This window comes from Mustela nivalis (assembly GCF_964662115.1).
Source record: "Mustela nivalis genome assembly, chromosome: 7".
Lineage (NCBI taxonomy): Eukaryota > Metazoa > Chordata > Mammalia > Carnivora > Mustelidae > Mustela > Mustela nivalis.
Genome location: NC_139026.1, coordinates 4,122,760 through 4,138,682, shown reverse-complemented (window position 1 = coordinate 4,138,682; position 15,923 = coordinate 4,122,760). Strand labels below are relative to the sequence as shown.

The following is a 15,923-nucleotide window of genomic DNA, read 5'->3' as shown; positions in this document are numbered from 1 at the left end:
CATGTGGCAATCAGTATACAGGGGCACTGATGGTTCATGGGGAGTCTGGCCTTGCTCCCACTGTGCAAGGGAAGACTCTGGGCGGCTCCATGGGGCCTGAAGTGCTCACAGGTGCAAGCCAGGTCTCCACGAGGGAGAAGCAGGAGCCATGGGTGGGGCCACCAGCATGCGCTGGTTCACCTTGGAGGCCAAGGGGAATGAGAACATCACCATGGTGAGGGCAGCCAGTTTTTGGAAAATGTGATTGATTGCATGATGCTCCCCATCTGGTTCGAAGTCTCTGCAGTATTCTGGTCCTCCTGGTGCCTCGGTTTCTGGTGAAGTGAAGACCAGAGTAGCTGAGGGTCTCATTGGAGCAAGTCAAGAAAGACTCTGAAATTCAGAACGACTAAAGGAGGGAGGAGTTAACCAGAGTTACTCCTTGAGAGAGAGGGTATCAAGGGAAGAGGCATGAGCCAAGGCAAAGCACCTGGCTAAGCAGCTGGGAGAGAAAGATGGAGTGATAAAGAAGCAGGACACATTCTGCAGAGAGCAGCTGGCTGGACAGAAGGACAGGAGCTCAGAATTCCACAGTCACCACTGAACAGTGTCAGAAAGCTGCTAGGGAGGGGAAAGCAACGTTGACCTGCTGTGCATTTCACCCTGTCTGTGCTGTTCTGCAGACCCATTCTCCAGCGTTCCCGCCAGAACACCCAGCAGATGCTCAGCGGCTGTGTTGGCCGACCAGTAAGTGCGCCGTGTCCGTCAGGCCACACCGAGCGTGCTTGAGCAGGGAGCGTCAACTTCTAGAGCAAGCAAAACCCCTCGAAGGTAATTCTGGAGGCAGAACACTTTTGTTTCCTAGGAAGAAAGGAACCTTTTTAAAGAGAAGATGAGGGGCACCTGGGTGGCTCAGTGGGTTAAGCCGCTGCCTTTGGCTCAGGTTGTGATCTCAAGGTCCTGCGATCAAGCCCTGAATCGGGCTCTCTGTTCAGCGGGGAACCTGCTTCTCTTTCTCGCTCTCTCTGTCTGCCTGCCTCTCTGCCTACTTGTGATCTCTGTCAAATAAATAAAATCTTAAAAAAAAAATTAAAAAAAGAAAAAAGAGACGATGATAAGAGAGAGGCACCAGGGAGCAGATCCAGCAGGGGCGCATCCCAGTTTGATGAGTTGTAGTTTGAAAAGCCGAGCCCCACATCCGCTATTGGCCAGCAAGGACACACTGCAGTGTTAGCCAACCCGATCATGACAACAGGAAGGCAGAGGCAGCCCTCTCTACCTTTTTAACTTCCTATTCAACCTTCTCTTCTTACCGAGTCCATGTTTGGGGGGTGAATCCTCACTCCAGCAAAGCTGGGGTTCGAGATGAGTGGCTGGTGAGGGGGGCGGACCTCGATCTCAGCCCAGCGGTACTAGATCGAGCTCTCTAGGCTGTGGTGTGTTGGCTTCCTCTCTCTCTTTTCTCCTTCACTGTCTAAGGAGTCACTTCAGTTTAACTGAGGCTGATCATGCAAGCAAGGAGACCAGAAGGAGAGGGAAGCGTACCTCTTTTACTGGAGTAGCATTTATGATTATAAGTGGAATAAGACACTTGTTTTAACAACATGAAGGCTGTCTCGGCTTATACAACCTCTTCTCTACTGTGAGTACTGACATCTTTACTTCACTCATGATCAGTGTTTTCCAGTGGAGAAACGAGACAGTCTTATGTGTTTTCTGTTTTCAAGTATCAGGAGGCCCAGAACACTGGCCAGGATGCTAGAACACAGCAGAATAAATGCTGCTGCAAACCTGCTTCCCCAGCAGGACTGCACTTCTCTCTACCAGAGAGCCATAGCCTTTTGTACCCCCACGTAGCTTAGCATATGGGAAGTTCCTAAAAACGCTGACTGGATCGGATATTTTATTTTATTTTATTTAAGATTTTATTTATTAATTTGACAGAGAGAGAGAGAGATCACAAGTAGGCAGAGAGGCAGGCAGACAGAGAGGGGGAAGCAGGCTCCCTGCTGAGCTGACAACCAGATGTGGGGCTTGATCCCAGGACCCTGAGATCATGACCTAAGCCAAAGGCAGCAGCTTAACCCACTGAGCCTAGGTGCCCCTGGATATTTTATTTTAAAATCTGCCTATGTATCATCATGATATAGATACAGTTTGTTATTTTTCAAATGATATATTATTTGGTGACTTCAGATACAAAGGATTTGGCCAAGAACTAGGCTCCAGTGCCACGTGGGCTGGAATTCAAGCTCAGGTCCTCCAGGGACTGACTGGCTGTGGCACAGAATGATTTTCCTGCAGAGGGAAAATTCAGATCCATCTAGAATTCCCTTTCCAGCTAAATATCAATACAACAATGAGGGAGAAAAGAGTGTTTTGTGTGTGTGTTTTTTTTTCTTAAGAGACTAAAAGAATACCATTATAGGAATTGTCACTGAAAGAAATACTACAGGATTTATTTCAGAAAGAAAACTCTTGGAAGACAGAAATCTAAGAAAAAGTGTTGGATAAAGTAATTGGCAACCATGTGGCAAATCTGAACCAGCACTATTTAAAAACTATAGCACACAGGGGCCTGCAGTGGCTCAGTTGTTTAGGCATTGGATTCTTGATTTCGGCTCAGGTCATGGTCTCGGGGTCATGAGGTTGAGCCCCATGTCAGGCTCTCTGCTGAGCGAGGAGCCTGCTTAAGATTCTCTCCTTCTCCTTCTGCCCCTCCCAAAAAACAAGACAAAACAATAGCACTGAGAAGTGATCTGAAGGCTACAAAAATGAGATGGAAGTTAAGTAAGGAACAACAATGGAATAAAGATAGGAGGGGTGTTTGGATTAAAGCATTTTAAGGTTTGGGTACTATTCAAAACTAAAGAAGAGGTAGCAATTAATTTCAGATTAAGTCAAAATAAATGTTAAGTATAGAAAACAAACAAAACCTCAAACCTTTAAGATGGGGTGGAAATGGAGGAAGGGATACAATGAAAACTCAATCCATCCAGACAAAGAGAAGAGTTTTTTGGGGGCGCCTGATGGTTCAGTCGGTTAAGCGCCTGCCTTCAGCTCAGGTCATGATCCCAGCGTCTTGGGATTGAGCCTCCAGACGGGCTCTCTGCTTGGAGGGGAGTCTGCTTCTCCCACTCTCTGCCCCTCCTCACCACTTGGGTTCTCTCTCAAATGAATAAATATTTTTTTAAAAAGGAGATTTTTAAAGTCAAATAAATAAAAAAACATTAAAAGTAGGAAGTACAAAAGTAGGTGACAGAAATGAAAGCACACGCATCTACAGTCACCATAACTGCACCCGGAGTAAAGTTAGCTTTGGAAGACAAGCTCACAGACAAGGCAGAAGTAAGGAAAGTGCACCTTTGCTTATTTATTTATTTATAAGAAACACACCATAGCTGAAGCGCCTGAAAGATTGAGACCAGAGGGAGAGGAATGGTTACCAGGCAAATATTACCCGAAAGAAACCTGGTGCAGTTATTTCAGTATTAGAAAAAAAATAAAAGACAGAAAGTATCATTAGAGTTAAGATGCTATGATAAAAGGAACATTTTTCTCACAAAGGTACAAAATTTCTGAACCTCTATTGACCCTAACAACACAATCTCAAAACATATAAACCCCAAATCGACAGAATTATAAGGAGAGATTAATAAATCCACAATCAAAGTGGGAGAATACACCATCTTTTCAAGGGCATATTGAACATTCATGAATATTGATCATGTACTAAGCTATAATGTGAGACTCAACAAATACAAAAAAACAATATAATAAAGACCAATTCCTGAATTTACTATCATAAAAATAGAAATCAGTGACAAAAATAAGCAAAAAATGTTTATAAGTTACAATTTTTGAAAATAAATTTCAAAATAATTCATGAGTCAAAGAAGAACTCAGCAAGTGTAATTTAGGGCTGAGTAATAATATTTTTACACTTACCCTTCAGTGTTCCCCTCCACCCCATCTTGACCAATGCTGTCAAAGACAACACACACACACACACACACACACACACACTGTGTTGGAAATGAAGAAACCAAACAGTCATTGTCTACAGAGGCTCCAACATTGAAAATCAAAGAGGATCAAGCACAAGCCATTGCTGGAGACAGTTCAGTAAGATTGCAGGATATAAGATGAATATCCAAAAGTTAATGATTTATCTATATGCCCACAATGATTATCTAGAAACTAACTTTTAAATTAGTTTTACAATAGTTATAAGTATTTAGGTATCTAGGAGCAATTTAAACAAAAGATGTGTAGGGGCACCTGGGTGGCTCAGTGGGTTAAAGCCTCTGCCTTGGGCTCAAGTCATAATCTCAGGGTCCTGGGATTGAGCCCTGCATCGGGCTCTTTGCTTGGCAGGGAGCCTGCTTCCTCCTCTCTCTCTCTGCCTGCCTCTCTGCCTACTTGTGATCTCTGTCTGTCAAATGGGTAAATAAAATCTTTAAAAAAAAAAAAAGATGTGTTAAATTGTAAAAGTTTCTGCACAAGAAACGGATGAGGAAACTTGATATTTTAGAGATGGGAATGCTCCTCAAATTAATATTAAATGTTAATATTAAATGCAATTTCACACAAAAATATCAACAGGGCTTTCTGAAGTACTTGTAGACTGATTCCAAAATGTATGTGTAAGTGCAAAAGGCCAAATGTAACCGAGAATGCTTTGAATAATGCAGGAAGACTTACTTTGTTGGTTATCAAGACTTACCATGATGTCATTATAATTAAGTTACTGGTATGAAATAACATACTGTGAATCAAAATACAGACAGCTGAAACAGACTTGGGCATATATGAAACACAATACGCAGCGAGCTGGTATTACAAAATGAAAAGATTTAATAAACGAGGCTTGACATAGTTCCTGCAGCGGCTTGCACACAGCTGGTTAGAGCTAGGGAGGGCAAACAGGATCCTGTTTTCCAAATCCATCTGAAAACTGGTGGTCTCAGCTCTGGTCACTAACTGTGGCTTCTGACTGGAGGTGCAGACAGAAGGGAGCAGCCATTGTTGTTGCACCCCCCTACATAGTCGGAAGTACCCCCTCCCAAGGTTCAAGTGACTTCTGGGGATCTAAAGGACCAGTGTCCCTTTATGCTCCCCCACCTTCATTATTCTCTTTTTTCTCCTCTTGGGAGCCAGACATTAAAGGTTAAGACATTCAAAAATACTTGCATATATGGGAAAAATTAGGAATGAGTCATGCATGCCCAAGGAAAGCCTTGGAAAAGACCTGAGATGTTAAGTTTACACCTCAGGTTGACCTCTAGCACAGAGCCACCCTGCAATTAAAAAATAATAATAACAAAAAACACCAAACACCAAGAAAGTGGGAGAATTTGATTTCCAACACTACCACATTATTAGATTCAAATGTCCAGTTTTCAACAATAACAAACATCACAAGGCATGGTGGCTCAGTCATTAAGCATCTGCCTTAGGCTCAGGTCATGATCCCAGGGTCCTGGGATTGAGCCCTGCATCAGGCTCTTTGCTCGAGGGAAACCTGCTTCTCCCTCTCTCACTCCCCCTGCTTGTGTTCCCTCTCTGGCTGTGTCTTCCATCAAATAAATAAACAAAAATCTAAAAAAATAAAAAGGCGGAGGAGAGGGAGGAGAGTGAGGAGGAGGGGGGTATGGGGAGGAGGAGAAGGAGAAGGAGGAGGTGAAGGAGAAGGAGGAGGAGAAGGCCCATTCAAAAGGAAAAAACAAAACAGAAACTGCCCCTGAAAAAGACCTGATGGTAGACCTACTAGACAAAGACTTTAAAACAACAGTCTGTAAGCTGTTCAAAGAACTAAAAGAAGATGTGAAGAAAGACAAGAAAATGATGTAGGAACAAAATGGAAACATGAATAAAAGAACAGTAACCCTAAAAAGAAACCAAGAAGAAATTCTGGAACTGAAAAGTAAGATAACTGAAGTGGAAAATTCACGGGGCACCTGGCTGCCTCAGTCAGTGGAGCATTTAACTCTTGATCTTGGAGTGGTGAGTTGAGCCTCATGTTCGGTGTAGAGATCACTTAAAAATAAAATCTTTAAAAATAAATCTATGAAATGGAAAATTCACTACAAAGATTCAATGACAGATTTGAACAAGCAAGAAAGCATTCCTGACCTTGAAGCTAGGACAGTGGAAATGATCAAATCTCAGGAAGAGAAAGAAAAAAAGATTGGAAAAGAAAATTAGCAGAGCCTAATGGACCTGTAGGACACCCTCAAGGAGCCCAACATACATATTGTGGGAGTCCCACAATAGGAGAAAAGGGCAAAGAGAATATTTGAAGAAATAATGGCGGAAAACTTCCTAAACCTGATGAAAGACACAAATATAGACATTCAAGAAGGTCAATGAAGTCCAAGCAAGATGAATCCAAAGACACCCACAGCAACACAATATAATTAAACTTGTGAAAGACGGAGAGCAAATCTTTAAAGTCGTAAGAGAGAAGCAAATCATCAAGTACAAGGGACTCTCAGTAAGACTATTAACAGATTTCTTATCAGAAATTTTGAAGGCTACAAGACAGGGGGCCAATACTTTCAAAATGCTAAAAGGAAAAAAGAAAAGAAAAGAAAAGAAAAAAACCCTGTCAACCAAGAATCTTATATCCTTCAAAAGTGAGGGAGAAAATAACCCCCAGATAAATAAAACTTGATGGAGTTCATACCACTAAACCTGCCCTGCAAGAAATGCTCAGGAGAGTCCTGAGAGGTGACATAATAGAACACCAGAGTAACAAAGTTGTACAAAGAAATAAGTATCTCAATACCTGGGCAGTTGTTTAAAAGCTAGTATTGTAGCAATGGTTCACAAATGCGGGTTTGTTTTTTTGTCTTCTTCATGACTTAAGAGACATACATTAAAAGAATTATCATCCTAAAAGCTAATATTATTGTCACTTTGATTTATAACTCCACATTTTTTCTAGATAATTTAAGAGATGAATGCATTTACAAGAATTATTAATTTATGTTTGGGTATACAATGCATAAAGATATAATTTGAGGGACATCAACAACCAAAAGGGGTGAGGACAGAGGTGTAAAGCAGCAGAGCTTGTGGGACACCTGGGTGACTCAGCTGGCTAAGTGGCTGCTTCGGCTTGGGTCACGATCATAGGGCCCTGTGATTGAACCCCTCATAAGGCTCCCTGCTCACCAGGAGTCTGCTTGTCCCTCTCCCTCTGCTGCTCCTGCTTCACTCTCTTGGTCACATTCTTCTGCTCTCTCACTCAGTCTCTCTCAAATAAATAAAAAAATCAAGAGGAAAAAAAAGAAGCAGAGCTCTTGTATGTTATTTAAGTTAAGCTGATATAATTTCAAATTAGAGTGTTATAACTTTAGGATGTGAAATGTAATCTCCATAGTAACCACAGAGAAAATAGCCCAGAATATAACCAAAAGGAAATGGGAAAGGAATTTAAACATTTCACTGCAAAAAAAAAAAAAAAAAAAAAAAAAAAATCAACTAAACACAAAAGGTAGTAATGGAAATGAGGAATAAAAAAAGCTGTAAGATATACAGAAAAAAAAAGCAAAATGACCAAAATGACCAAAGTCCTTCTTATCAGTAATTAACTGTAAATGAGATAAACACTCCAATCAGAAGACTGAGATTGGCACAACGAATAAAAGTGCATGATCCAACTATACACTGTCTACAAGATACACTTTAGATCCAAATACACAAATAGACTGAAAATGAGAGGTTGCGAAAAGATACTCCACACAAATGTAACCAGAAGAAAGCAGGGGTGGCTCTATTAATATCAGAGAAAATAAACTTTAAATCAAAAGAGGATACAAAAGACAATGAAGGTCATTATATATTAATAAAAGGTTTAAAGCAACAAGATATAACAATTACATTTACATACCTAAACATTTGTCCATTTCATCCAGGTCATACAACTTCTTATCATACAATCATCCATATTGTTTAGAGTCCTTTTTATTGCTTGAAGTCTGTTGGAACATCTCCTCTTGCATTTCTGATTTAACAGTTTGAGTATTCTCTCTTCTTGGTCAGTGTAGCTAAAATTTTGTTAATTTTATCTTTTCAAAAAATTGATTTTGGGTTTTTCTTGACCTTTCTCTATTTCTTTTCATGTATTCCCACTCTTTTAAAAAATATTTTATTTATTTATTTGACAGACAGATATCACAGGTAGGCAGAGAGGCAGGCAGAGAGAGAGGAAGGGAAGCAGCCTCCCTGCTGAGCAGAGAGCCCGATGTGGGGCTCGATCCCAGAACCCTGGGATCACAACCCACTGAGCCACCCAGGCGCCCCCCCCCTTTTTTTTATTTCTTAGAGTAGAAGTTTTGTTCATTGATTTGAGATCTTCTTTCTAATATAAGAATTTTGTTCTATGCATGGCATTTGCTGCTTTCCTTGAGTTCTGGTATATTGGCTTCATTTTCTTTTATCTCTACATATTTCCTAGTTTCTCTGGTGATTTTTCTTTGCCTAGTCATTATTTATGACTGTCTATTTAAATCTCGTATTTTAAGTCCCCCAAATTTCCTTCCTTTATTAACTTCTCGTCTCATTCCATTGTAGTCTGAGTACAGACTTTGTATGATTTCAATCGTTTTAACTGTAGGAGGCTTTATGACCTAACATATGGTCTATCCTGGAGAACGTGTTGTGTGCACTTGAGAAGATGTGTATTCTGCTATTGTTGGGGGAAGTGGTCTAAAGATGCCTGTTAGGTTTAGCAGGCTGAGAGTATTGTTTAAGTCGTCTGTTTCCTTGGGCATCTTCTGGCAAGGTGTTCTGTCCATTACCGACAGTGGGATATTGAAGTCTGTAACTATTATTGTTGAATTGTCTATTTCTCTCTTCAATTGTGTCACTTTTTCTTTCAGGTACTTTGGTCTGGAGGTCCTTAGTCCACCATTCCAAAAGTGCTTCCACCTTTAATGTCTTATTATTTTTTTTAAGATTTTATTTTTTTTTATTATTCTCCCTCGGCGCACACCACCCACAGAGGACAGGCTATGAGGACTCAGCCAGACAGCAGCCATCAACTGGCCAGGAACGGGCCCTGCTGGAGACTGACCTGAGTCCTTCCACCTCTGGAACAGCGAGAAAATAAATACCTGTTGTTTAAGCCACCCGATCCATTCTATACCATGTTTCTCTCTAGAGAGAGGCCAGTCAATCAGACAAGGCCCTAGGCTTCAGGAGCACATCATCTGGTAAGAAGGGCATCTCATGAGAATACAACATGGTCAGTGCTTCTAACTCAGCCTGGGAGTTCTGAAAGCCTCCACAAAGCACACATCTGAGCCAGGTTTTCAGAGGTCTGACCAGGAGAAGAAAGAGCGACCCAGGAAAAGAGAACCCCCCGCAAGGACTGCGACTGCAAAAGGCAGATGCAGCTGGTGAACACTGAGAGGCCAGAGGGTGCAGAAGGCACGGAAGGGAGCGTTGGGAGAGGAGACTGAACAGATGCACTGGGCACGGGATGGGAAGGTCCCGAGTGCCAAGACCAAAGAGCCTACATTTAACATAAGGTTATCCAGCCCCATACTCATTTACGAGGGCTGTCAGAATAAAATACTAGACTGGACATCTTAGCAACAGAAATGTATTTTCTCACTCTAGAGGTGAGAAATCTGAAATCAAGGCGTCAGCAAGGTCGGTTTCCTCCGAGGCCTCTCTCCGTGGCTTGCAGGTGGCTGCCTTCTCCATGTCCTCATGTGGTCATCCCTCTGTATGTGCACCTGTGTCCAAATCCCTTCTTGTAAAGATGCAGATCATACTGGATTGGAGCCCACCCCCAGGACCTCATTTTAATTACCCCTTTAAAGATGTATGTCCGAATGTGGCCGCACTGAGTTATGGGGGTTACTACTTCCACATATGAATGGGGGCACATCAGCCCAGAACAACAGCACAGGAAGAACACAAGTGAGTTCAGGACCTCGCCTGCTGGAGGACAGTTTCCTTTTATGCCATCTGTTCACTCTCCCCCCAGCGAACTCCCAGGTTCTGAAAGATTTCATCTGCCAACCTACACTTGACAAACTCTTAAAAACTTATAAACTTATAAAACTTAAACTTATAAACTCTTCATTTATAAACATCAAAGACAGCGTGGCAGTCAGATCGGATCAGCAGGCCACAGCGAGAACTACCATACTGAGCGGATAACATCTCAGCCAAGAGGGAAATTTGCCACTTACGTAACTCATGAGGCCTTGTTGTGGGGTATGCACGTGCGGCGAGAGACAGACCTTCTGCAGTGTCAGGAGTGCTGAAGGGTGCACTCCTGCATGCACAGATGCCGAGTGTGTCTCTGCCGTAGCACTTAGTATAGCGCGTTGCCATTCTGTGGCTACATGACTGCATCGCCTTCTAGCTTCTGAATCCCTGCCAACAGGGACCCTGTCTCACTCCTTTTACCACCCCAGCAATGCCCTCGATTGTCTTAAATGGATTAAGCCCATTATCACCTCTTTAAGGCCTCTGGAGAGCACAAAACCACAAGTTGGAAACCACTGCTCCAGGATTTTAAATGTATGTGGAAGACCCTACAATCATATGTTCTTACCCCCTCCTCCCCATACACTCTCACTTTAAATGCCAACACACGGCAGAAAAAAGACACCACAGAATACGGTGTTGAGAGTGCTGCGGGGTTCTGAGCAGGGGTGATCAAAAGCTGGGGTGTTCAGGGGGCGTCGGACTCTTGATTTCAGCTCATGTCATGATCTCAGTGTTGTGGGATCAAGCCCCAAGCCCTGCATTGGGCTCCCTGCTCAGTGGGGAGTCCACCGGAGATTCTCTCCCTCCCTATAATCTCTGCCGTCCCTCCCTAACCACCTGCCAAGTTGAGGGCCAGCTCTTGGACACTGGTGGTACCCTTCTGCCCTGATGTGAAAATGTTGGGGTTCGGGAGCAAATAGTCAACAAAGAATTCTTGAGACGTCTTTGGCGCAAAAAGGAGGTCTTATTAAAGCACGGGGACTGGACCTGTGGTTAGGAAGAACAGCACTGGGGTCGTGAGGGGTAGACCGTCATACGCTTTCAAGGTGAGAGGGGTTTACGGAGAGCGCAAGTCCCCAGGGAATTTTTGAAGCAAGGTTTCCAGGACCTTGAGGGGCTAGCTATTGTTAGGAAAAGGTCATTTACTACCATCTAATAAAATCCTAGTCATGAGACCCTTTGGGTGTTTACTGGTGGGTCATATGCTTGGGGGTTATTGCTAACATGCACCTTGTGGGGTTGGGGGGTGGATAGAGATAAAGAAGTTTCCAAAGGAAATTTTATATGCTCAAGTAGACTTACAGGATCCTGGAGGTTGGGAGGTTGGGTTGAAGTTGCCTTTTGCCCTTAGCCAAATTATTAACATTGAGGCAGCTGAGTTTTTAGAGGAAGGTTACTCTGCCTGTGTCAAGGGCTTGTCAGTGAGCTGTTGACTTGTAAGAAGTTTAATTCTTCCTCTTTTGCCTTTGTTCTCCATGTCACACCCCACCGCGAACCCTCCCTGTCGCCTCTTTCAATCGAAGTACTTCCGTTTTACAGATAAATAAACTGAGCTTCAAAAGGCGTGAGTACGGCTGCAGGTCACATATGGTGGGGACAGAGCTGGGATTCGGACTCTGGTGTGATCATGGAACTCGACCCTCTCAAGACTCCATCCCACCACCTCCTCCATTGCCTCTGGGGCCATTTCAGAGTCCCTCACTTCAGAGCCATACAGACTGGAATGGAATAGACACACGAGGAGACCTGCTTCAAATCTGTGAGAAAAACCTGTCTGTCCTCCTGAGTTTCTCTCTTCTCTGAGCATCTAAGTCCTCTGGTCTACCCTCAGACTGCAGGCCTGTCCCCTTGCCCTTACGGTCGTATCCGCTAAGTCGGTCTCATCATGTCCACGCGCTTCTTCAGAGAAGGCTCCCCAGAACGGACACGTGAGAACAGACCTTTCTGGGGTGCTTACGTGCCAACGGCTCCGTTCTCAACATTGCAATCACGTGACTTCAGTGTAAGCTTGACCACCCCGTCAGCCAGATCACCATTATTACTCCCCATTCTGGAAACGAGGAAAGAAGACACAGAAAGTAAGTTTCTTGCTCGAGGCCACTGAGCTAGGAAATGAAGGCTGCTATCAAAACGCAGGCAGCCTGTCTCCAGAGCCCTGCGTTCTCTCAACCTCCACCCTCTGTCCTGCCTCTTCCCGTGCCTACTCCAAGTCGGAAGAGACCACCTCCGCTGTTTCGAACATCATACTCCAAGTAACGCAACCGGAGATCATGTGGCAATTACACCCCGTAGGGGCATCTGAACATTGTTCAATGCGTGTGCACCCGTCCCTCTTCTTCCTGACCGAGACAGTCTCCTAAAGCCACAGACCTGGAGAAGTATGTGGCAGGGGTGGCAGGTAAGGGGTGGACGGGCAGAAAGGAGGCTAGGAATTAGAGAGGTCCAGACACGGAAGCAGTTGAGGGACCCAAGGGTACAGCAGCAAGCAGGTGGACGGGGAAGAGCAGCATCAGACCGGCTGCAGGAAGACGGCGGGCTGGCTTAGGAGAAGTCTCACAAATACCATTTGCATCACATTATTCCTACAAGTACCCAGAGGCAGGCCGGACACTATCCTCAGCAGCATCTGGAAATGCGCCCGCACACGGCGAACCCTTTAGATGTGGAGGGGGATGGAAGAACAGTTGGGTCTCTTCAAAGATACGGTAGATCTGCTCATGTGCCTTCTCTCCGGCTTCGTCTCCAAGACCCAGACACCTTAACTACTCCCCCCACCCTCCTTCGCCAGCCCCGCCCCCTTTCCACTCACACAACATCCTTGAGGCCCCTCAGCCTCAAGGCTGAATGTGTCCTTTCCGGCTTCTGCCCGTGGGGTCACTCGCTTTGGAACTCAGGACAATTTCTGCCTCTGCCACCACTGGGCCGCGACACCTCCTGATGATTTTCTTTCGTTAATTCCTGTCAGCTAATTTCATTCCCAGAAAAATTATACAAAGGCGCCTGGGTGGCTCAGTGGGTTAGAGCCTCTGCCTTCAGCTCAGGTCATGATCTCAGGGTCCTGGGATCGAGCCCCACATCGGGCTCTCTGCTCAGCAGGGAGCCTGCTTCCCCCTCTCTCTCTGCCTGCTCTCTGCCTACTTGTGATCTCTGTCAAATAAATAAACTCTTTAAATTAAAAAAGAAAGTAGAAAAATGACACAATATGCTACTTCACATCATTCAGTGTTTTGAGGTTTTTAAACGTACTATATGCAGTTTTCTGAGTGTAAAGCCTCAAGAGAAAACAAAGAATTCTAGAAAATTCAGCACTTTGTTTTCATCCTTCTGCACTGATGCCAGAGATACGAAAAATACAAAAACATAAGATGTGAAATGTTGGGAGTGCCCAATGTCATGGAATCTCTAGGACAAAACAGGCCAGGCCCTGCCCAGTGTTAAGACAATCAGGATACTGATTAACTGAACGTATGGAGGGAAATGATCCAGCCTGGGCAACCATAAAAATCCCTGGAGGTTAAGCAAAGTGAAAGGGTTTTTTGAAAGGCAGATTTCAGAGATAGGGTCTCACACCTTTGGAGAACTATTCTGTAGATTTTACAAAGAGCTTCACTAACCACATAGCCAAATTCAACTGAGGGAGATAGCTCAGCATGCAAACCATCTCTATTCTCCTGAGTTACAGACAGTTTAAAGCTATCATTTCATTAAGCACTGAATTCTACCACATAATGTGCAAGTCAGCTACAGTGCTATTGTACACATAAATCTTTTATTTGCATTAGAAAGGCATCAATCACCTCATGCTACAATATGTAATTAAGAAGTAAATGTACTATTTCCCTTAGGCTCACAAGATAAATGTTGCATTCCTGCAAGAACAGAAATTGTGATTTTAATTTTAACTAGCCACATTTCAAAGATAAATAGTATTGACCCTTGAAAAACATGGGAGTTAGGGTCACGGACACTGCCCACCCCACCAGCCAAAAATCCAAGTGTAACTTCTGACTCACCCAAAACTTCACAGCTCATAGCCTGTTAATGAGAAGTCACTGAAAACATAAACAGTCAATTAACATGTATCTTGCATGTTATATGGATTGTACATTGTACTTACAATAAAGTGAGCTACAGAAAAGACAATGTTAAGAAAATCATAAGGAGAGGTGCCTGGTGGCTTAGTGGGTTAAAGCCTCTGCCTTTGGCTCGGGTCATGATCCCAGGGTCCTGGGATTGAGCCCTGCATTGGGCTCTGCTCAGCGGGGAGCCTGCTTCCCCCTCTTTCTGTGCCTGCCTCTCTGCCTACTTGTGATCTCTGTCTGTCAAATAAATAAATCTTAAAAAAAAAGAAACAAAGAAAGAAAAATTATAAGGAAAATACATTTATTATACTATACTGTATTTACTGAAACCAAAAACAAAAACAAAAATCCACACGTAAGTGGACTCCCACAGTTCAAGCCGGTGTTGTTCAAAGGTCAACTGTATATCCGTGGAAGGCTACCACTACTTACCTATCTGTGCCCCAAATACTATATTGCAAGTAATCTAGAATTTATACTTGGTGGTTAAAAAAAAATTACAGCTGGATTTATAAAAAGGCACTAGAACCAATCTGGAATGAATGGGATTCACAGACAGAACCCAACAGGGAGATTCACAAGCTACTGCTGAGAAAGGAGCTTGGCAGAGTCTGGGATACCACTTCTTCATCTCAGGGTAAGGTGCCTCCAGTGCACTCAGAACAGTCAAGCCGGAGGTGCGACTGGGGGTCGGGAGGTGGAACAGGGCGGAAGGTGGCTGGAAAGGTTTAGTGAGGAGCGTGCACCACAGTCACTGCGAAGTGTGGGCGGGGACCTGGGGAGACTGAGTGGCCTCTTCGGGCTTGACACCAAACAGCTGTGGAGTCCCCGACCGTCGGCATTCCGTGGCTGTGCAAAGGGACCCCGGGCTGGAAGTGAGACCCGGGCCTTGGCACTAATCAGACGGACGGTTCCGGCAAGTCTCACGTCCTCCCGAAGGGGCTCTACGGCCAATTCTCTTTCCGATGATGGAAACGGGACACCAGAGCGCGCCCCCGGAGACCACGCGGTGGCACACGGCTCACACGCCTGGCTGCACGCGCGGTCCGCAGGGCTCCACAGTTCACGCGCCGCGCGGACGCCAGCCAGCCAGCCAGCCCCCGGCAGGACGCCGCTGCCCCCGGCGATCCTCAGGGGAAAAGCCAAACACCCGGCCTCCTCGGCGTTCTGTTCTTCGCGGAAGTCCCGCCGCGACGCGCAGGAAACCTGCCTGGACTTTAAAGGTCCACCGCGGGCGCCACCTGGTCTTGACCGTTCCGCGCGCCGTGCAGCCGCTCAGGCGTCCGGGACACCGCGGCCCGGGGCGGGCTCTCCGGGCGGGCCCCGTCGCACCGGGCACCGCGAGCACACCGGTTTCGACAGGGGAGACGCGCACTCCGCGAGGTTACCGCAGCCCGAGCCGTCACCACCTCACTCTCCCGCGGCTCCGGCGACGCTCCTCTTCCGAAGCACGTTTCCCGGTTAGATCCCGCGGGGCCTGGTGCCCCGGCGCCCGCGGCGGACAGTCTCGCGCCCCGCTGCCGCGGGCAGGTCTCGCCCCCGAGTCGCGCCGCAGCGGCACCGGCCCCCGCCCGGCCCGAGCCCCGAGCCCCGCGGCTACGCCGGAGCTTCCCGACCAGAGCACGGCAACACCCGCTTCGGTCCCGCGGCGCGACTCCTCTTCGAGGATCCCGACTCCCGGCGCGATACGGAGCGCGTCGCTCCGCCTCTACGGCGGCCACTGCGGAAGGCAGGTACCGGCGGGATGGCCAGGGGGTCCGTTTCCCCTCCGCCACCACCCCGGCCGGTCTCCGGCGCTCCGCAGTCCCAGGCCGCCCTGCCCTCGGCGGCCCGGCACGGCGCGGGCCA

At 45.7% G+C, this 15,923-nt stretch overlaps 1 long non-coding RNA gene across 1 annotated transcript; it reads right to left on the bottom strand.

Moving 5' to 3' along the window:
• Positions 1-4,821: 4,821 nt before the first annotated feature.
• LOC309869187 lies at positions 4,822-13,101 on the bottom strand. The gene is made up of 2 exons (XR_014314040.1): positions 11,669-13,101; positions 4,822-11,633 (listed from the first exon to the last, which is right to left on the bottom strand). It is a non-coding gene; the product is annotated as an uncharacterized lncRNA (long non-coding RNA).
• Between the last annotated feature and the right edge of the window lie 2,822 nt (positions 13,102-15,923).